The sequence below is a fragment of the Vanellus vanellus genome, assembly GCF_965231255.1.
Source record: "Vanellus vanellus genome assembly, chromosome: Z".
Classification (NCBI taxonomy): Eukaryota; Metazoa; Chordata; class Aves; order Charadriiformes; family Charadriidae; genus Vanellus; species Vanellus vanellus.
The window spans coordinates 38,248,565-38,271,517 of NC_138908.1; positions in this window are offsets into that span (position 1 = coordinate 38,248,565).

Genomic DNA, 22,953 nt, shown 5'->3' on the forward strand with positions numbered 1-22,953 from the left:
ATGTGCCAGAAACAACAAATTACATGTAGCGACAGCAATGGGAGCAGCAAATCACCATGCAGAAGGAACCTGTTGGTTTGCATGGGATAACAGTAGTAGCAGCAGGACAAAAACAACAGAATGAGATGTCTGCCCAAGCAAACCCCTTTCTTTTTGGTTCTCTCCTTTGATATAGATCACGCTATTCATTGCTCCTGAGCATCTCTGTAACTAAAATTCCCTGCCCTAAATCATTCTGGGGAAACAAATCTACCAGAAGTGCAGTTTGCTGGCTCCAGGCAAAAGAGTGATAAAAGCTACAAAAAGTATTGTTATGCTGTTTGGAATTATACAATCACAAGCCCCGGGTGTCTTTGCTTTAAAAGTTTCCTGCTGCCAGTAAATCTCACAATAGTAAATAGTAACACTGCCGTGCTGACACAGGAATCGAAACAATTTGGGGATGCTTTTCTGAGCCCTTTGACTTACTGGCTTCAACATACTTCTGTCTTACAAATACAAACCTGTGAGACATCACTCTAGTTTTCCTGGATCGTCAAACCAGTCACAGATTTCCGATTAACCTGCTGACCCAGTACGTGCAGTTAGGATTGAATTTGTGGTCAGATAAAGGTTTTGCCCAGGACAACAAAGAGTTATCATGTAGAACCATGTGTAAGTCTTAGTGCCAACACTGCACTCATTCCTTGTACAGATAAATCAAAGCTCTGGGCAGCACTGTGAGTTAGGAAGGCTTGATATCTAGCTTCTGTATCTTAAGGTGAACATTCTGGGTAATTTTTGTGGCACTGCCACACAGCAAGACAGCTTGTTTTCTGCCAACAAATGTGGACTAAGCACTATTCTACCCAAAAGATTCAGCCACCAGCAAAAGGAACTGACACTACACTGACTTAGCCTGGCAAGTTTTCTTGGCAGGTGTAAAATCCTCCTCGTCCCCTGACTCACCTGTAGCCCATTTTTGGATAATTTAATAGATCATCCCAGGTGATGCAGAAATAGGATATTTTCTCACGAGTAGTTCCATAGAACTTGACATCTTCATCACCTATACAGTGTGGAGCAGTATTTTGAAAGGGCAGTGCGTGTACTTGACATATATGCAAAGTCAGGAGTTGCTTGTGTTTATCCTCAATCATATATGAGCACAATGTAGTAGGCCCCCAGATAACAGCCCCCAGGAAAAAGGCATCTCTATGTAAGAGCACTTCAGCATTTACATGACAAACTTTGCAGATACACAGGTTACCGGAATCTGGGTTGGCAGAGGACTCTGTCACAAAGTATTGCTGTATTAACTAGGGCTTAAAGTCTCAGGAGTAAAGTCAAATTGATTAAGAAGAGTAAAAGTCACCCCAGCATTACAGGATAGGAATCCAGACAGTTTTAAAAACGGAGTTGCTTATTTTTTATATGAATCATAAGATGATGCGATTTGTTTCAGTGGTCTTTTTCCATCTATATTTTTAGCTCAGTGCAGATTTTTGTACTGATGGGCATTTTAACATAGAAATCATAAAGGTGGTGCTCAAAAACACCCGGCTTCTGAGTTCAACATAAATGGAAGCAGTTTAATGCCTAAGAATGCACTTGTGAATAGGGCTACGAAGATTAACAGGGTATTCTGCAGAACAGCTGACTAGAGACACAAATTGCTATGGACTGCTGAGTTAGTTCATCCTCGAGACAAATGATGGAGTTCACATGCTGACTAGACAGTCATCTATAGTTTAACTATACTTGCAGGAAGCTCAGCTGCAGTTGCAGAAGCAGCTCCTGCACCCCACAATCAACACTGTCCCCTGCCCTGCTGCTGGCTGGGGAGATGCGCACATTTCCTGACAAAACCGATGCAAGCAGTTCCTGCCTCCCTGTCCTCTGGCCTCTTCCTCCTGACACGTTCTCCCCCAGTTGTGGTACTTGTGAAGTTTGTGAGACCGCTTCTAGAGCCACGAATTAACCCAACCAAGGAATGGACTCAGGTTAAAAATAACTATTAAATAAGCAAATAAAAAGCAGCAGCTTTGCTCTGGGGTCAGATATCCACAGATCCACAGCTTCTATAGTGAGGATGGCACATTCTTTTCAGCCCTACCATTGCTTCCAGCCTGGCGTGTATAAATTGCTGATGACCTTAGCTTGTATTATGAACTGAGGAGAATATGGAGTAGATACATGTTCTTGTTGGCTGCTCCTGCACTACTGGGGAAAATAGCCTCTGGTGAAGGCTGGAGGGAGGAAGAGAAATCAACCACTGGAGCTGAAGTTCCTTGTGATGGTGAGTCAGCACTCTTGGGCTTTAAGTAGAAGTATGCATTTTGTTCCATTTCTTACATATTTGTTTTTCCTTTTCAGAAACACCAGCATTAAAATTAAAATTAAATTTCAAATTCTGGAGTGCAATTCTGTGGCAAGGGCTTGTGCAGAAAGCCAAGGAGACTTACTCAGTAAACAGGGTGGGTGTCTGTGGTTGTTTGCTTCTGCAAATGTTTTACTTCCTATCACTTTAGAATAATTCTGGCTTGGTGCTGGGTACCTTTTACTAGACCTTTTCATTCCTTTAGAACATGAAAGCAAATTAATCTTAATCCACTCAGTAGTGGTGATTTCTGTTTCAATTCCTATACATTCAATAATAATAATAATAATAATAATAATAATAATAATAATAATAATAATAATAATAATAATAATAATAATAATAAAGTAATTATTCTTCCTTACTCTCATGACTAATCAGGAATCTCTGGTTTTCACGTGATTAGTTTTACAATGCAAACTTCTGTCACTTAAAACATTGCTCAGGCATCTGAAGTTCCTGTCACTGGCCAACATAGATAGCTCAGCAGAATCCCCTTATGAAGGTGCCATTACTCTGTTCTCTTCTTTCTGCAGGAGATGAGCAATGAAAAAAAAAAAAATAAAAGCTTTTACATTACCATTACCATGTATAGTTTTGTCAGTATAGCTATGTCTATGCTTTCATCATTTTCCTGGCAATGTTCCACTTGTTACTGTAAAGGACAGAACTTTCTCTTAAGCACCAAAAGAGTTTTCATTAAGTAGCATGTATCCCTTTCAGTAATATATTAAATATATTAATATATAAATATATTAATATATTAAAGCGTACCTTCTTTGTTTTTTTTGTGAAGATCTGTTAACTACTTTTGGCCCAAATAAAATATCTAAAGAAGAAGAAAAAAATGCCAAACAAATTATCTTGTTCCTATCCAGAACTTTAAGGGTTAAATAACTTACTAAAACTAACTTCATTTTTATAGAGAAACAAGTGACACCACTAATGTATTTAGTGCCCCAGATCTTTTTCTTGCAAGTACAGTTTAAAACCAAACATTTTCTAATGCATACTAAGCAATAACATCAGTTAATCATTGTCTGCAGTCATATAATGAAAAAGAAAGGTCTTCACTAATTCCAGTATATTTATGGCAACAAGCTGGTTTTACTTCTGTAAAACTAAATCTGCTTTGACCATGTCTCCAGATTTCCTCCTGCCAGGATAATGGCACCATTGCTTCCCAGAAATAAACCATCGCAATCTGTTTGCAATAGTTTTGTAGGGAACACTTATTATTATATATGTAGGGAGACAATACAACTTTCCTTATGCACGTGCAGAGAAATGCAAATAGTCAGACTGATCAGATATTACAGTCTTGTCTCTGATGACAGCTTAGATGGCATCGGTCACTTTAGGATGTACCTGGCTTGAGATTTATTTAGGGCTTGAGAGCTGATGTAGCAAAGCAAGTGCTGGGAGGTACGTCTCAATGTTGCTATCTCTTTGGGAATTTTAGCTTTATATTTTCATACAGGTGTAGCATTAGCTGCTGCCTAGCACAACACTAAACCCTTGCTGTCATGACCACAGCATCTAGTCTTCCCTATTTCCTGATCTCCCATGGGTAAGCACTTGCTCTGAAGGCCCCTTATTCATTCATGTTCATGCCAGCAGAACTGGCATCAGCAGCTCTGGCTTTCATTCCCATTAAAGCCCAAGAAGGTAACATTACACATGAAAAGAGTGACTGATCTGAAAAAAAATTAACAGGCTAGGTCCTGTTCTGCTCACTGGAGCTAAAGAGAGTAGGGTAAAAAGACATAGTGTTCATCTTTGTGATACGCATTTGCTTGCTCTGTTGGAGAACAGGGTAGTTAGTGAATTCAGCCCAGTGAGTTTTCCAAACTTTTTTGGCTCAACATGATCGTACAGGGTCACATGTTAGAGGATGTGTCTGTGTGGGGGAAGGAGTAGCTAGCAGATTTTACTAAGGCCAGTTTGACAGCTCCCAGTGAGAAGACCCAAATAGCTATATTCTGGACACAAGCTGGGAAGCTGCTATGTTAAATATTAAGTGCTCTACATACGTTTTTCATGTTAGATAATATTTTGCTTCCCCTTCATTTGCAGTTTCTTTCACATACTCATTTTTCCCCCTACTCTTGCATTTTCTATAGAAAAACATGCAGATCACTGACATTACTCTTATTGCAAAGAGGTCAGCATTTTTGGCTTGACCCTGCAATCCCACCAGTGGGAAGGTTCCTCTACAGCTCTAGATCCCAGTGCACACTGTGGTCCTGCTTTGCTGAATGCAGACTGCATTTGGCACTGCTTGGAGTTTATTTCAATATTCATGCATATAGATAGTATTAAGTTTGTACAACTAGATACCAATTTGGTTCAGGTGTCATCATATTACATAACATTTCTTTAGTTACTGCTATAATGTTCAAATGCTTTTGCAGTTACTCTCAGGCAAATAACAGAGCTCACTCAGTTACAGAATGGTACATTTGACTCGAGGATATTGGTATACTCATTCTTCCCTATACTGCAGCCTGTTGCAGTATTATACTACTCCAAGTAATGCACATAGAAAACATTGTTTTCAGCTAATACTTTCCATTAGCTCCCATACCCGTTCCTCTACCCCTCCTTTAAAGGTGTATGAATTTTATAGGCTTAGATTAATTTTTGGATTGCCTAGGAAACTGTCTCAACTGCCTGGGAGAATTCATGTTTCACAAAACTATGAGGATGAAAACTAAACCAAAACTAGTTCAAACAAAACTCCCACCACTGACTTACTACTGTATCATGCACAGTCTTGGGTCTGGTGGGGATGGAGTTAATTTTCCCCATAGCAGTCCTGATAGTGCTGTGCTCTGTGTTTGTAGCTAGAAATGTGTTGATAGCACACCAAAGTTTTGCATATAGCATCAAAGCTGTCCTCCAACACCCTGCCCCCCTCCAAAGGGCAGTAAACTGGGGGTGGGCAAGATCTGGGGAGGGTACATAGCCAGGACAGCTGACCCAAACCGACCAAAGGTATATTCCATACCATATGGTGTCTGCTCAGCAATAAAAGCAAAGAAAAGGGGGTGGGGGCATTTGCTATTAAGGCGGGGGCATTTGCTATTAAGGCGGTTTTCATCTGGAGCAACCGTTCCGCAGTCTGAGGCCCTACTTCCCCAGACATCGCCTGCTGATGGGAAGTAGAGAATAAATATTTTGTTTTCCCCTGCTTCCACATGCAGCCTTTGCTTTTGCTTTATTAGACTGCCTTTATCTTGACCCATGAGGTTGTTTTATTTTCTCCCCCACTGTCCTGCTAAGGAGGAGGAGTGATAGAAAGGCCTGGTGGGCACCTGGTGGCCAGCCAAGGTCAACCCACCACAGCTGGTCAAAAGCAAATTTATTCCTAGTGTTGAGGTCACATTAACTTTCACAGCTTATTCAACCTCTTACCATTCTGCTCAAAACATTTGGGAGGTAAAGCCACCTAATTGTGGGGTTTACAGCTTCCACATCTTGTTCAGGAGAACTGTTTGATCAACCTATTCAATGCATATTGGTTACAGGGTGATACCCAGCATCAACACCTACCCACCTAAGCTCAGTTCATAGCACTTTCTGATAAAGAAGCCAGACACACCCACAAAATCCTCAGAATTGGCACTACATAGTTTGCTCTGAGTATAACCCAGTCATCTTATCTACGGCTGCTCCTTAAGTTAGAATATTGTTGCTAAATATTTACAGGTACATTTACTTGTACCTATCTTACAGGTGGATTTTACAATCCATTGTCAAAAATCACAGTATACACAATGGCAGTGTGAAAAGAGGTAGCATGGTAATCTTACTGTTAAAGGAACTAAGGAAAGCAGAGAATCGAACGCATGACCAAATGCTATGACATGTACTCAGAGATAATTTGTTCTCATTCTAAAATTAAAGGCTGAAGAACATTCACGTCTTTGGTTGGATTTTCTGTAGCATCATTTAACTAATATTAACATTAACATTACCTAACATTAATTAAGCTTCTAAGTGACACCATGCATAAAAATCCAGATAGATTTTTTCTACACCACATGTACGCTTAAAGTCTAAATTCTGTAATTTTTAAGATGCTTGATATAAAAGAATTACATCCCACAATGTTTCCACTCACAGACTGTAATCCACAGAGCTGCTTCCTGCCTGGGAATGCTGTGGTACACCATTGGCAGTAAGGCTGAAGTGTGGCATTCTATAGGAATGTGTTTTGCACTTGTATCCTGGTGCCTGCTCCCACATACATCAGAAAACCAGGTCCCATTTGGACTCCTATTTAAACTTACTGAATAGGACATTATTTTATTGTTGCCTCATGTTCTAGAAAGCACTCTGCCATTTGTAAAGGAGAAAATCATTCTTCCTACATGTGGATCTATAAGGCAGAATAAACCTGAGCACATCTGAGATGCTTAATTGAGTTTTGTCTCAGCCACATTCACATTTTCTGCACTGCTGCACAAATCATCAAGTTTAGAGGACAAAATTTTGGAAAAAAATTCAAATAATATAATTCTATGATACTGATATCATGCTATTATTGCCTTTCTATAAATGTTTTAGCCATCAAGGGATGAGAAACAACAACATGACTTATTAGTTAACTGAAGAGCAGTCAACAATGTTGCACCTATGACATTCATATAAACCATTTGTAGTGATGTAAAGAGTACCCACTGTCATGGAAGAAACAAATAGACAATACCCACATTTCTTTTCTCAGCATACCTACAGCCACGTTAGATTAATTGTAATAGAACACCTTAACTTTTAAGCAATATGTGGCACTTATCCCCAAAGTAACACTGCTTACCATCCCCAAAGTGATACTGCCTACCAAGCACCTCTTTTGTAGGGAGCTACAATTTTGCTCTACAAAGTTCCAGATTCTATACACTCATAAAATTCACAGCCCCTTAATTGTCATTAAAATCAAGTCTAAACAGTTAGGCATCATCCTTCCTTATAGACCACCTCTGCCTGGCACAAGGAATACTGAATTGAATGGTTGGGTGCTGGGAGGAGTGGAGAAAGGGGTTACAAGGGTTACTCCTCTGATTTTACTTCCACAAGGATCCCTGCACTGTGTTTGCATTTAAATGCAAAGGCACTGGGAGACATCTCACTACCAATATCTACAGTTGCCCCTCAGTACCGTTCCTTTCCCTCTCTGGCCTCCTCCAAATACGCTTCCAAGAAAAGATCACACTCAAAATTCTCTTCAGGTACAATTACATGGGGAGATAAATGGCTTGGATTTTCTTTAATTACTCTTATAAATTATTCATAAAGAAGGACACATGTTAGTGCACTTAAAACATCATTTTGTTGAATTACTAAAAATACCTGGGTCTGAACTAGCACACTAAATCTTTTCAGACATACAAAAAAACCCAGTAGTTTCTTCCAAACAAAAATATCTCAGGCCAAACTTATCTCCATAAGAGTAGCTACAACTTAGACTTTTGTCTCCCCCAAACTTCATATGTATTTTTTTTTAAATTTAATCCAATAGTAAATAGCAATAATAATAATAACAATAGCAACAACAACAACAGCAGCAGCAGCATATAAATAGATAAGTTATATATAGAATTGGAAATAGAGAAGACAACTTTCTGAAAAAAAATACCACACCAAGGAATCTGGCAAACTAATGTCATTCTATACTTTTCAATATTATCTTTAAAAAGTTGTTTTCTGTGTAGTATTTGTCCTTCTGAAACTATTTCGGAGTACTTTTAATGAAACCAATATAGAAAAGGCAAAGCTGAAGACATTATACCTGAAAAAACATCATAGACCAGGTTTTATATATTAGAAACCCAGTTTAGCATGACACTTAGTAACAATCCCTATTTACTGTTTTGGGCAGATATCTTGATTTAGAGTAACACTACATGGTGCATGTTTTAGACCTCTGAAGCTAGATTTTTTAAATTTGTAAGACAAGCAGTAGTCCCGCTCTATTGTCTCCTCAAGTAGTGGATTTCCATTTGGAGAGATGTTTAGCCTAATCCAAGGATTTCATCTAAGGATGAAAAATTAGATTAATTTTAAATTGGCTGCATGCTAACCTTCTAACCAAACCAAGCTACAAAAACTGTGCCAGTTCTTTGGCTTGTAAAATACAGTTAAGTATACAGGCTCAAGTCTTCAATTTGTAAGAACAAGCAGGCATGAGGCCAGTAATTGAGCATAAAAATTGAGACTTAAAAGATACCACAAAATGCCTGAGTTTGTGTGTGGGGGTATCAACACAAATTTTTGCTAATTTTCTCATCTCTTCCAAATTATGATGGAGTTAAATGCATTACTAATATTCTAGTAATGGTAGTTTACCTAACAAAAATAATCTAGAAAAGAATGTTTCTCTGTGTAAATGTTGAATTTCTCAAGCTGAACTATTGAACAAGATGCTAGGGAGAGGTGCATTTCAGGGTTAAAATAACCTTTGAATTTAAAAAGTTCTATTAAGTAATGCAGAGAAGTTTCTTTCTACTTTTTTTTTTTCTTTAGAAAGTAAGCTGTATTGGAACTAATACAGATTTGGATTGAAAAATTCAAATGCTGGATACTACCAATGACAGAGTGACAGAGTTCCCCACACAGAGCTTAGAAAAGACTCCGCTGAGAAAGAAAGTCCGAGCTCTGTAGAGAAATGCAAGCCAACTTCCATTACTGAGCCCACTGGTAAACAGCCAACTACTAGCTGCAATGAAAGTTCACTAGCAATAAATTAAGGCTCAAAAAGTACAATTGGCTGAGGCTCAAAGTCTGAGCCAGCTGAAGCTTTTAAAGTTTAGGCGTTTTCAGTAGTAATTTGAAAAAAACCCACCCACTTTACAACTCAGATATAAATTCATGGATACTGTTGATTTTCAGCTCCCTCATGCTTATCTAAACCCCATGGCAAATAAGGCTTTTTTTCCTATAAGGGTTTCCAACTGACATTATAATTTGGGGTTTTCAACTCCATCGGTTAAAAAAATATCACACTGGCTTTTATTAAACTTGGCAACCAGTGTGAACTCCCTAACCTAACACAAACCATGTGCTTGGAGAAAGTAGGTCCTAAATAGAAATTTGTCTTTTTTTTTTTTAAAGTTAGTTATAGGCTGGCATTTTAGTAGAATAAAGCTACCTCTAAAAGTTTGACTAGTTGACTTTTTCCGTTTGGCTGACAACTGCCACTTTTTCTAAAGGCAATGAACAACATGAGTCATGTTGATGCATGTTCACATTACTAAACATGAAAAATATAAAATTCAAGTGCATTTGATATGTAGTTGTTAAATGGTTTCAGACATCTGGATATAAATAGAAATGGCTGTGCAAGTGATACAGGCAATTGATGATACAGTCAACTGCTATCCATATACAAATTTTAGCACAGGCAGCCTATTGGGAACTAAGTTAACACTCTCATGGTATGTCTGGCTAGGTGAGCTATCTGAACCAGAGACAACTACATTTCTTTAGGTGCCATAAAGGCTCGGTGAAATCTTCAGGAAACATCACAGCCTCATTGTGCTGCTTATACCCACATTCTGCCTCATTCAGGACCTCCGTTGCCAGAGATTAGACAGAAAGGATAAGACAGGGCTCTGTTGAAAGCCAACAGACCGGAGAAATTGTAAACATTAACAGTGAATGATCTTGATGAAACAAATCTACTTTCTACAACATTAACTATTCATGATAGAAGTTAAGAAAAAAAATAAGCAAACAAAAAAAAAAACCCTTCAAACTGGAACTTTATGCCCATTATGTATTCTGGAGTTGCTTTCCATATGTACAGTCACCTGCCAGTTTCCATCCTAGCAGTCTATTGTTACTGCTTCAGGCCTGCTGCTGGTGACTTCTACGGCAGTTCCACTGAGAAGTAGCAAATACATAGAAGCAGTGTACCACTGGCAGCAACAGATAATAGTAATTGACAGTAAAACTGTCATTGTGAATAAGCAAAGACAACAAGAACAGTTAACTGCTAGAAAATTGAGGGTGCTGCATGTTGCTACAGGGTAAGATGCACCTGGGAAAAGAAAGCTGGTAGGGCCATTTAGTATGGGAAAGACTTGAAAACAAATTCAACTACATCTCTCACACAAAAAAAAAAAAAAAAAAAAAAAGAAAAAAAAAAGAGATACTTTAACCAAAAACTTCTGAATGAGTAAGGGAAGCAGAAACAGCTTAACTAACCCCTTCCTGCCTTCTGGGCTTCAAAGACCAGTATCAGTAATGCAGAGCAAGGTCCAAGTAAACTTCACATCGATTGCAATCAGTAAAAATAGAAGTTAACATTCTAGTAAAAGCTCATTTGTCCAAAAGGAGTAGCAAAACACTCCAAGCAGCTAATATCTCACAACTTCTTACACTTGTCATGTGGTTCAAGTTTTCAGACTTATGCCTCATGTTTCAGAAATTAATTTCATAAAGTAACTACCATCAAGTACACTTGGGTCTTTTATTGCTTAGCTAATGACTGAGACAAAAAGTAGCTCTAGAATTGGCTTTCCGAATTCCCAACAGTCATGTCAGACAGCAACATATTTCCAAACAACTGCAATTTAAGACTTGAGAAATCTTCTGAGAAGTCAAGCGTACACTAAAAAACTGCTTTGTTTTTTTAATGACACGTTTACTTTCCTTTATGATAGAATTCATTTAGCACAGTCCATCACTAACACAGCTCAGAGTCAAAGTAAGCAGAGAGATACTACTCTCAAGACCAAATCAACAAGACAAGAAAAGCACATCTGAGACTTTTCATTATGAGGAAACAAAAAACTATGTGTTTTTTCTGTCATGATGCTAGTGGCTAGAGCAGTTCCCTATATCTGTTCCCCTTCGGCAGCCCCAATAGAGACTAAACCATAATGCTCTGCATCTGCCCAGGACTTAGGCTGGTCACGCGCTGCTTTTCTCACCTCAAGGAGTCTATGTGGGAACAGCAAGGTTATAGTACTGGGCCTATGTGAAGGAGGTCTGCCCATAAAAGATTCTCCTCTTTTACCTTCCACTTGTTCCCCCCAAAAGTTAAATTCATTAGCCTTTTGAGTTTCAGAAGCAGGTAAAGAGAAGGTAATTTTGGGTTCCTTTGGGTTAGGTATGCAACTCCAGCACTGTTCAGATATTTTGCAATGCTTTTTGGTGTTTAAAAATATCCAACACCTATTTTAAAATTAAATCCCATTTAGTCATCAGTACACCTACTGATCCACAGGTTGGACTAATACCCTACTCTGGAACAGAGGAGAGATGTCAAAGAGTAGGAGTTTTAACCATACCATAGCTGCCGCTGATGTCTGAGCTGACTAATTGAGGATGTGTACATTTGCTTGAGTTAAATAAACATGTGCTTCACGTAAATAGGAGTGGATGAACCACAAGAAAATGTATTTGTACATGCTGGAAGTCTATTTTCTTGGGTGGTATGGTCTCTCCTAGCAAGCAGTCTCAAATTTAAACCAAGTTGTTCAGGAATATTTTCAAGTCAGTAGTAGTAGTCTCACCACTGCAGGCAGGATACTATGGGTCTTTTGCATCTCTTTTCCAGTGTTTCTTCCCTATTCTTTATTACATCTTTTGGGACAGAGAGTTCAGAGACCGCTTGCTTGGTCTGATTTCTACCAATTTGTCTGTTACAGCAGCCACTTGAACAGAGTATTCATATATCAGACTTAAGAGCCCAGCCTTTTGACGGCTGGGGATTTCTTTCCTGATTCACAATTCTCACTCAGACAGTCTGAAAAATATATCCCCTCTTTCCCAAAAACTCGCTCTCTGCAGACAAAGGCTTACTATAGTTCAACAGAATTTCTTTCAAATTGTGTTGAAGTGTTTATTGAAAGTAACCTATATTCCAGCAGCAGGCAATTAATTTCTGGTTGTAAGGCCTAAGCTCATTCAAGGGGAATCTGAAGCTCTGTGCCCCATCACACTAAGTGGATGTGCTTTGCCAAGAATGGAAATGCTCTACATTTTTGTCATTGTATACCATATACAGTGTGAGAAACAAAATCCCTGGTCTGATTCCCACCCGTATTGCTTAAATGTCAGTACACAAGGTGCATGTTTTTTTATCTCAGGAAAACCTATTTTTTTCCCCTTTCAAAACGCACATACAAAGCAACCACCTCTACTGTTTCATCATTCATGTGAGACTGCCTAATTTCTAAACTATTGCTTATGAGAGTTTGTGGTAACAAATCACTCCTTGTAAAGGATCTTTTTCTCCTGATCAGACTAAGGAAGGTGCAAAGAGATATTTTTTCTCCTGTACAATGCTAACTGATTTTCTCCTGTAGCTGACCACCACCCTGTGTGATCCTCAGAACTGCATCTAAAATAAGAACATTAGGCCAGGACTATAAAAATTCAGCATTATGTTTTAATATTTTCTTTTCTGAAAAATAGATGGCAGCCCAATTGCTGGCATCAGACAGGAATTTTATCATATTTGTTAAAAGGTGACACATGTCAGTGTAAATCACCAGATCATGCTTGCCAGTAAAAGTGCTTTACACCACAGAACAGTGTGTAAACACAGATGCTAATCCATCAGGATTGCCTGGTATTTGATGGAAACTGAACTTCTTGAAAGAGAAATGAGGAGGGTTGGGGTTTCAGTTTTGTGGGGTTTTTTTGGTGTGTGCATCTGAAATTTACAATTTTCCTGCTTGTAGAGCATGCATCAGGTTCAGCATAAGGTTGGTACTCCCTCTCACATACAGCAGCATATACAAAATCAGTAGTGCTGCACAGACACTCTTTGAGGCTGATACTTCTCAAGAGCAACAAAGTTGTTTTCTGACCAGCAATGAGAATGGCCTGGGCCACAGGCAGAGGAGACCCACATTCCAGCCAGAAATTCTCTTGTCACAAACAGATTCAGGGAATGGGCATTTCTTACCTACTAGTTTCACTATTTAGTAGCTTTAAAGTGGTTTTGGTTTAAGGGCTTCCTATTTACTCTTTTCCTCTTCTATTCCTTAAGCTTCCTTCTGTGCTAAGCTTAGTGTGAAACCATTAAAGAAATCATCTGCTTTCCGAATCCAAAGTATTAAAGTGGTTTCCAAACTGGGCAATACCAGTTTGCAGAGACTTAGTGTCAGGTAAAGGAAAAGTGAAGGAGACAAGTACAGGACTGCATAAAAATACATAGCTTGTATTAAGAAGTACCTGAAGGTAAGGAATGCACAATTGTACCTCAACAGGTGCTATTCCCTCAGTTTTCTTTGGAAAGGACATTTGCAGATTTTAACAGACCCTATTCCTGGACTATGTGACTCATATACAACATACACGGAAATACACGGAAATACCCAGAGTAGGGTATTTCAAATACACAGAAACACTTCTTTACAGTGAGGGTGACAGAGCACTGGCACAGGCTGCCCAGGGAGGTTGTGGAGTCCCCTTCTCTGGAGATTTTTAAGACCTGCCTGTATGCAGTCCTGAGTAATGTGCTCTAGGCAATCCTGCTTTGGCAGGGGAGTTGGACTAGATGATCTCTAGAGGTCCCTTCCAACTCTGAAAACTCCGTGATTCTGTGATGATATGTAGAAATACTGTGTGCTATGAATAAGGAAGCAGGATATGAAAGCAGGAATTAAAATTGTCCTTTTTCACCATGTTCTGTGTTACAGAGCTAAAGACAGTAGCAATTGCCTGAATTTATTTTTGGGAAGCCAAGAGACACTTGTAGAAAAGGTAAAGTGAGGTAATAAGAAACTCTAAGTCTATGTAAAATCAGCCCACTTAAACCTGGTGCAAAATAGCGAAGACTGAAGTGCTCAGGGCAAAATGTTGCAGGACTCCCAAGCTCACTTGTGACATAGTGCCCTTTGAGGGGAATGGTACGGTGATCGGGATTGCCTCGATGCTCCAAGAACAGCAAATTTAGTGTAAAATGCAGCTTCAAGACAAAACCACCCTGATCCTGGGGGAGTTATGAGTCAGTTTTACCCTTCAGGACACCTGGGAGTTAATGTCAATAGGGAGCAGAATATCTCAGTAGTAGCTCTTGAAAAATAGGTAAGCACATGTGGGTGTACATACCTTAAAAAATTAACAATGAAACTGTGGTAAAACTTCCATCTTACTGGCACATATACAAAGCAAAATAAACTCTCAACTTCTCTAAAGTAACAGGAAATCTATACCGAGCTACAGTTTCTGTCTCCACAGAACACTGAGTATTCAAAGTATTCCCTTCACCAATTATTGCTTAAAGGAGCGGTGTTTTCTTTTGGTAGAAAGCTAAGTACATAATCATAGCAAAGATTAGGAATTACAAAAGTTGGAAGGCTTTCCTAATTCCAGGATTTTTTGCAATGTTTGCTTTTAAAAGTCTCTTTGGTAATCCTTGTAATTTTAAGTTTAAAAAGCCAATCAGCCTATATAAAACTTTTGAAATTTGACCACCATCAACTGCAATTTACATACTTAAGAAAAAATATTTAATATGCAAAAAAATAATATGATACTTAAGAGGTTGTATGTTTTCCCCCATCTAGCAGTAGTCAGCCGAAGAAAGGATTTTGCTTTGCCCTGTAAACCTTACCTCTACACAGGATTAGGTCAGAAGCAACCATTTCTTGGGAGATTTTATGCCATAAGGTGGCATTAGATTCTTTTCACCAGGCATTGATTTTGCAAGGTATTGACAGATGCAGAAATGGATTTAAGCTTAGAATTATCTGTACAGTTAAGTATTTTGCTGCCCTAAATTGCAGGGGGCGAGGGGAAAATTCATAGCTAAACAGTGAGTTCCTATCCCATTGAAAAGATCTCATAATTTACAGGTAGCTTAAAGACTATTTTTTATTCAAGTTACTTGATAAACACAGCATCTTTACCTTGGACCAATGTTACTTATAGAATCATAGAGTATCTTGAGTTGAAAGGTACCCATAAGGATCATTGAGTCCAACTCCTTGCTTCTCACAGGACTACCTAAAACTAAACCATATGACTAAGAGCATTGTCCAGATGCTCCTTGAACTGTGACAGGTTTGGTGCTGTGACCACTTCCCTGGGGAGCCTGTTCCAGTGACTGACTGCCCTCTCAGTGAAGAAACTTTTCCTAATGTCCAATATGAACTTCTAAGGGTTGCATTGCAGAGATGGAATCTAATATTGGTTAGAGATGAGCAAGTCTAATGCAACTCAGTTTAGATAAGTATCTAAATAGCTAAAGAGTTACAAGTTGCTGTTAGATCTTATCTTTATAATTTCTGCCTATACTAGGACCTTCTGGGACACTAGTTTTGTTTGTTTGTTTGTTTGTTCTTTTTTTTTCTCTTCCCACCTTAATATTAATTATTATTTTTACTATTTGCATTGAAAGAAAATTAGGTTTATTTATTTATTTGTTTAGTATTAATTAATTATTTACTTGAGGAAAAAATATCTTTCCAGAAACAGTAAGTAGGCATGACATATGATTCCAAGTTAGGGGCAGTAAATTGTACATGAAGAAAAGTTTACTGCTAGTCAGGTTCAAGATTGCAACTTTTAAGACTGCACATATTTTTGTGTGACGGTGCTAAAATTCATTTAAACAGAGCTTTTAATCAGTATAGCTATATAACAAAGTAATTAATTCCATTCTCATAGTTCAAGCATACACAAAGCTCCTCAGTTAATTAAAAGCTTTGTGTAAGACAAACTGCAGAGTAACTCTAGTCACATCTTTTGTAGAGTCATCCTGAGAAGACTAATAAAGGGCATTGGGAATCCATGTAGCCTGTTGGGTAGGATTATTAAAATTAACTGGTGATTTTAGAGATTACTTGAGATGATTTTCAGGATATGCAACAAGTTTCTGAAATAACCGTTTCAAAATTTCAGGTAGGACAACCCTTATTGATTCTAGTCTACTGTGAAAGTAGTGACCCGGTATGAAAATGTTACATTCTATATAAAGTAAATAGCTTATCACAAATGTACTGGGGGAAAAAAAAAATTAAAATATGGTTGGAAGACAGAGTCTTCCCTTTCACTATTCAGACCATTAGAATAGAGGAGAAAATATTCCATATGAATCTTGCAAAATGGCTGGAGCACTTTCACACCATATTATAGATAGGTTCAAGAAGCATCTTGAACTATTCTGATCAGTCAAGAATTATCTTACTTTCTGTGAGTGAAATTTCTCTCACTGTCTTCTTCCCAGAAATACTACAGTAAAAAGAAACAGTAAGCAGGCCAGATTCCCATTTATTAAAACATGGTTTATCTGGAATGGCTCCATTGTGGCTGACAGAACTTGGTACACAGATTTGTCACCAAGATCAGCAGCTGGTTGTTGGCCTCAGAGTTTTTGAGAAGATGAAGCCTGAAGTCACTGGAGTTAGGTTTGCACACTGGCAACTAAAATACCTAGTGTCCTGCTTAACAGAAACATTTTGGGAGACTGGCAAAACCAACCAAACAAAAAACCAGGAAGAAACCTGGGAAAGATTAATAGTTGCATCATCTTTCCTCCTGACTCCCTCTGTAATTTCTGGGCAATCTATGTCACTTGCTATAGCTAAGTTACAATTTAGGGAATTATTTCACTATTAAAAATGCTGAGTCATCTTTGCTGAGACAGGGCTATAACATAATAGTGACACAATCTGAGAATAAATTGATGTAACATTTAACCCAGCATTTCATGTGGTTTGGCTAGGATAAACAAGGGATAGATAGACAGCCTTGCTTTTTGCAGTATTTTAGGCTGTGGATTGTGCGTTAAACAGTACTTACAATACTATGCATTGCCTGGTGGGAAAGGACATGTGCGGTTTAGCTCATAACCCTGACTTCATCCTGTGTAGAAAAAGCGCTTGACTCATCAGTACAAGCTGAACACGAGATGTTCAAGAGTGAGATCGTTACGTTTGTTTTAATAGCTACTGCCCCTGCTGACTTACTAGGAATGATGATTTTCTCACAGATTTCTAACAAAATTCACAGTATTCTGACGGAGTATTTTGTCAGCTCTATGTAGCAATTGCTTGTGAAAACTGAGACAGATAACAGATTTGCCGACAGTTTTTAATCACAATCTCAGAGGGACAAAGGCTAATTAAATGCTGCTGCAAGACAAGATTCAATTTCAGCCAAGTATCCTTTCAAAACCAGCACAGGATGGAAGGCTGCCAAAAAAACCGCATGTATTTGGCATTCAAGAAAGGAGGAGATCCTCCAGGTTAACAATGCAGTAAAACCATACTTTTGATAGTTTCTGAAAGAAATAGGCTAGAGGACTCAAGGATGATCCTATTGTTTTTTCTGTAATAGCTGATAAGCTACCAAAAAGCAGAATGACAACCAAAACTCTAACCAGTTCTTAGTTTCTCCAATACGCATCAAGGGTCTAGCATGTCTTCAAGCACACTCTGTCCTTCATAGCCCATTTTACCACTAAAATATGATTTGGGGTCAGACTTTTCTATAAACAAAAGAAAAAACAACAACAACAAACCAAACCCAGAGCCTGAATACAGGAACCATAATCCATGCCTTCTCACAAACAGCATTAGACAACAGTCATGATCCTTCTTGTGCTTGTTTTTGGCAATAAAACTATTTTTCCCCCTTGCTTAGTGGCAGCACCAGACAAGGTGGAACAGGAATGCTCTGCATTCAGCCTGTGCTGATTATTTTGATCTTCCAGGAACTACAGGGACAGATCTGGTCCTGAATCTCTTACTTCTTGATGACAGCTTTCACCAACACCCCATTCTAGCAGGGGCAAGCAGCACCAGCAACCCATAGCAGCTTCACTGCTTTTCAGATGGCAGAATAATCCTCCCCACTGATGGCCACAGGGTACATCTATGTACACACCATACACCCGGTTTGCTGTATACTTCAGGGCGTGTTGTTGTGCTGGACTTTATGCATTTGCTGTCTGTGCTTAGCATAGAAGGTAAATAAGACTAGGAAGAGGGTTTTTTGACAGTTATGAAGTTTGGGTGTGGGTGGACCTCACTATCACCAAGGCAGAAGCCAGCCCTGCTTTCAGCTGGGCTGACCCTGCAGTTTGCCATAAATCCCCAATACTAAATAATGCTAAATAATCTCAGGCAGGTATACCACGCCATGATTCCAATTTCACTTCAACACACCATCAGGACTGATGCGTTTCTTGAACGCATGTTCTAGTTTTAAAGTGCTTAATTGTGAAAGCATCAAAGTGAGGTCACAGCATTCAGATGGAGGTGGCTCTGGATTTTAGTGATAATTATGCTTAAGTCTTATTTCAAATGCCATAAAGGGCTAAAGCATATAGCCATGGATTCTCCAAAAAACTAAAACTTTTCAGATCTCTGGTTCAAGTGAGCTCAATGCTAAAATCCTTTCTCCCAGCTTTGTGTAAATGAATCATGATCATGAATCATTAACACGGCATGAGTGTAAACCATTTCATTGGTGAAGGTCTGGTTTTTTAACCTTTATTTAAGGGCCTAAGCACAAGTTTACAGTGACTTTTCCAGAACTGTGTAGCAACTTGCCTTTCCTCCAAGTTCTCTCTGGAACAAGTGACCTTGGCAAGACAATGCAGAATGGGCCCTGCAACATGTGGAGGTTAAGAGAGGTGTCTAGAAGGAGAAGAAGAAAAATCTTTCAACTTCTGTAGTTACAAGTGCACCCCAGTAGGCCGAAGGCTTTTTGTTTCATGCAATCACTCTTTTACTACACTTTAAAAAATCTAATGCATTTCTTCAAAAGCACCATTACACAACACTAAATACTGTAAAACATGTGTGTTTAATAAGTGATTAAAAGAACAGAGGGGTTAAATAGACAAATTAAACTGGAATTGTTTGAAAGGAAGTTCACAGTGCTTTTTAACTATCTTACTGGTTTAACAATAATATTAATCCTGAGTTAATATCGGAGGCTTATTTCTGTGTACTTAAACATCTACGAGGTAAAGACAGAATAAGAATCTTTCCTCTGCTAGCTCTTCTGTGCAGATATTTAAATTGCGTAGTGGATGTTAGATATCTTTGCTGCTTCTTTAGCACATGAGTTCCTCAAAGTCATATGATGTATCTCCTCAGAGAAGTAAAATTATCTGCACTTTTCTGAGAGGGAAATGAGATTGAGACACTTACAAGTATGCAGCTGCACTGAGAATCAAACTTCAGCCTCCTGAGTTCCAGGCTAATGCATTAACTACTGCCCAGCAATTAAAAGCAGTATCACATACATGACAGACCTTCTATCTAATATCAACATAAGGTTAAAAAAAAAAGTCATCAGTACTGTAACGACGTATTGCACTATATCAATATGCATACCAATATTCACTATGCTTGAGGACTGAAGGCCTTCAGAGGAGGGGCAGCAAAGAAGGCTAGGATCCTTACTTAAGTTTCTACTGCAGTCCTCCCTGGTTTAAGAAATAAACACAGTTTACAACCTTCAACCAACCCAAGGAATCTGCATAAATCGTATCAACTAAAGTTTATCTATTCTGATTAAATTTGAACACCTCCAACACATTTTCCCTAGTTAAGATACTCCAATAGATTATACATTAACATATTGCATTGCCAATGTATCTTTGCAGTTTGGCATTTTAACAGTAGAAATACCTCAAGATGTCTTGGCTTGATTATTTTAATATTAGCTACTGTTTGAAGATACTTTTGGAAACCACTACTCAGTGAAGAAACCCAGGGCTATAATTTTTAATTGCTGTTATTAGGAGGCTCATAACATACTGTTTCACATTGTGTAACCATATGTCCTAAGACAGAAGCACAAAATCAATGCTATGACATGTTTCTAGAAATTTCTTGCACATAGGAAAAGCAGGGATATTAGAAAGAATCAGAAACCCTTTGAGATTGTTCTCAGCTGTAAGTAGGTCACTGGATGATAGCTCTTGACTGGCATTCGAAAGTTTAAAATAGCTCCTACTATTTTTTCCCTGAATCTCAAAGATCATTCTGCAATAGCAACAGTTGACACTACAGGAAGAAATCACACTTTCCTGCAACGAGCAGAAGCTTCTGACTACTTACAGATCTATTTTTCCAAAATCTGTGGGTGTCTGAGCTCGGCATTTCCATTCTAAGCTCATCTCGGGACAAAAGCTGCACGAAGGAGGACAGACAGAAGAGGCAAATGGAGTAGAAGGAAGAACAGCAAGAACTCCAGCTTGCTTCAAAACTCACTGCATATGCTGGTTCATTTCCCATGAACTACTGCATCTCAGTACTTAGCATCATTCTGCGTAGCAACATACCTTTGTCTAGGTTGTAAACATAAATATCTAAATAGGCAATTAATCTAGGCTGACATTGCTCTATCAAACAGTAGAAGATGTATTCTGACTTCTAGCAGCCTTAAAAAAATGCTGTATTATGTGACCAGAAGTAAAACATAACGCTTAGTATATTAGCTTCTGCAGAGTAGCACACATTGGAAAACTCATCTGGATAGGGTAAGACAGGAGAAAGTTGTGTTTCACTTACTTTTTCCTGTCGTAATATGAGAAATGAGAATTTCTCACAGTGTTGATGGCAGTTGTAAAGCCTCTAATCAGGTTCCTCTTGGTCCCACCTTCTTGCAATTAACGTGAAAGTGGGGAAGAAATGGTAGTTGCACATATTGTAACTATAATTAAGCCCAGTAATATGCTGCCTACTCAGCACCATAGTTCTGAGTCTATTGGTGCACAAACAAATGTCAATTTGTTAAAGAACCTTTTTGACTTACACCGAATACACTTTCTACTGTTACAAGTATTTCAGGGGAACAGTTGGTTTCTGATGAGTTGGCTACACTTAGGCCCAGCCTGATCAGCTTTGGCACAAGACTAATGCAAACTAATTGAGGGCTGTATGCATGGCAAGTAACCAAAGTGATAATACTTAACCCATACCATCTACATCTACATCCAGTTGAGAGTCCTAATATGGTTAAGTTAGATATAATGGGCATAAATTTTGCTGAAGCTTGTCTCCTTCCTTAATGTTTATAACGATATAGTTGCCTTACAGGAGTAAGAGCAGCTACCACCTGAGCTGCCCCATGAATTCTGCCAGCAGCTGTTGAGGAACCCCATTCACTGAGGAACCTCAGTGAATCCTAGCTGATGTCAGCAAGGGTTACTGTTGTGACAGGCCAGTGCTGGTTATAGAATAATCAAATCCCAGTCACAGGTGGAGAAATTGCTAGTGACATCAGCTAGTCTATTTAAACCTCCAAGGTGTTTTAGAAAGGTCAGCTAGGGAAACAAACCAATGAAATGACAAAGTGGACATATTGTTTGATGGTTTAGAAGACAGAAAATGAGGCATTATCTCATTGCACCTCATAAGACACGACTAAGCCATATCCGATGATTCTTTCTTGCCTCCTTTCTGAACTACTACAGACAACTGGATCTCACCAGTCTGCTCTGTTATTCATGGTAACCTTTGACCCTGCTTAAAATGCTATTAGGATATCATGTAAACCATGATATTTAAACAGCATTGATGTAATTGCTATTTATTGTACAGCAGCCAACAAGCTGTATCTTCCTGGGCAGTACAGATACACCTTTTGTTTCCAGTCATCTTGTTCTCCAGTAGCAAGCAGATATCCCAAAGGCAAGAATAGTGAGAATATGGATGTAGTACAGCAGCATGGTGGAATATCTGAGTTACACAAGATTTTATGGTTGAAGTTTTCCAAGGACATGCATTTGAATTCTCTCCCAATTCTCTCCCAATTTAATTTGGTTTCCCGTGGTAGCTTCAGCCAAAACAGAGAACAAGCATACGGGTGAGAATGTACAAGAATATGCACATCCATTTTTTGAGTTTAACAAGATTGAGTGAAATGAATGTTTCTCTCAATCCCCTCACAGATGGGATCTGTCACATAACTCACAGGTAACTAAGATTTAACTTGAAATTTTTGTGGCTCTTACAATTCAAGCCGCACCTCACAAATGGCTACACAACTGAAATATGGGCTTGGCCCTCTGTGTACTTCTTAAAACCTTTAAGGTTATGCTAACTGAGATTCTCTGTCTGTGATACAGACCTTTTTTCAAATCTTCACAGCTATAATACTGCCTCTTATCTGAAGTATGTGTGTTTGTGTTGAGAGAACACAATGAAGAAACTTGAATAGAAGAAAACTTCGCTGTTAAAGTTCTTCAAGCATCCTGCAGCGCGTGATCTCAGGATATTACAAGTTGTGCTCCTAACAGTTGTGCTCCTAACAGTTAACAAACTGCACGTGAAGAATATGTACTGTATGTATAGAATTATGAAAGGGATACATCAATGTTGGCCCATGAAACTTGGTTGTTACATTGACTGTGTTAGTTTGTGACCTTTTTCAGCAGCGCTTTTTCCCCCATGCTGTGCTAGTGAAACAAGGCAAATACCTTGAAGCTTCTAATGCCACTTTTGATATCTATTAACTGTCCTCGATTAAGGGATGCAATAGGTGTAAGGATATTTACCCCACAGTAAAATCTGGTCTTACACCTGTTTTATCAAAGAATTAGCACAACTACTGATTTTAACAGACTCAGGATTACACCCCGAATACTACAGTTTTGTAGTGTATTTGGA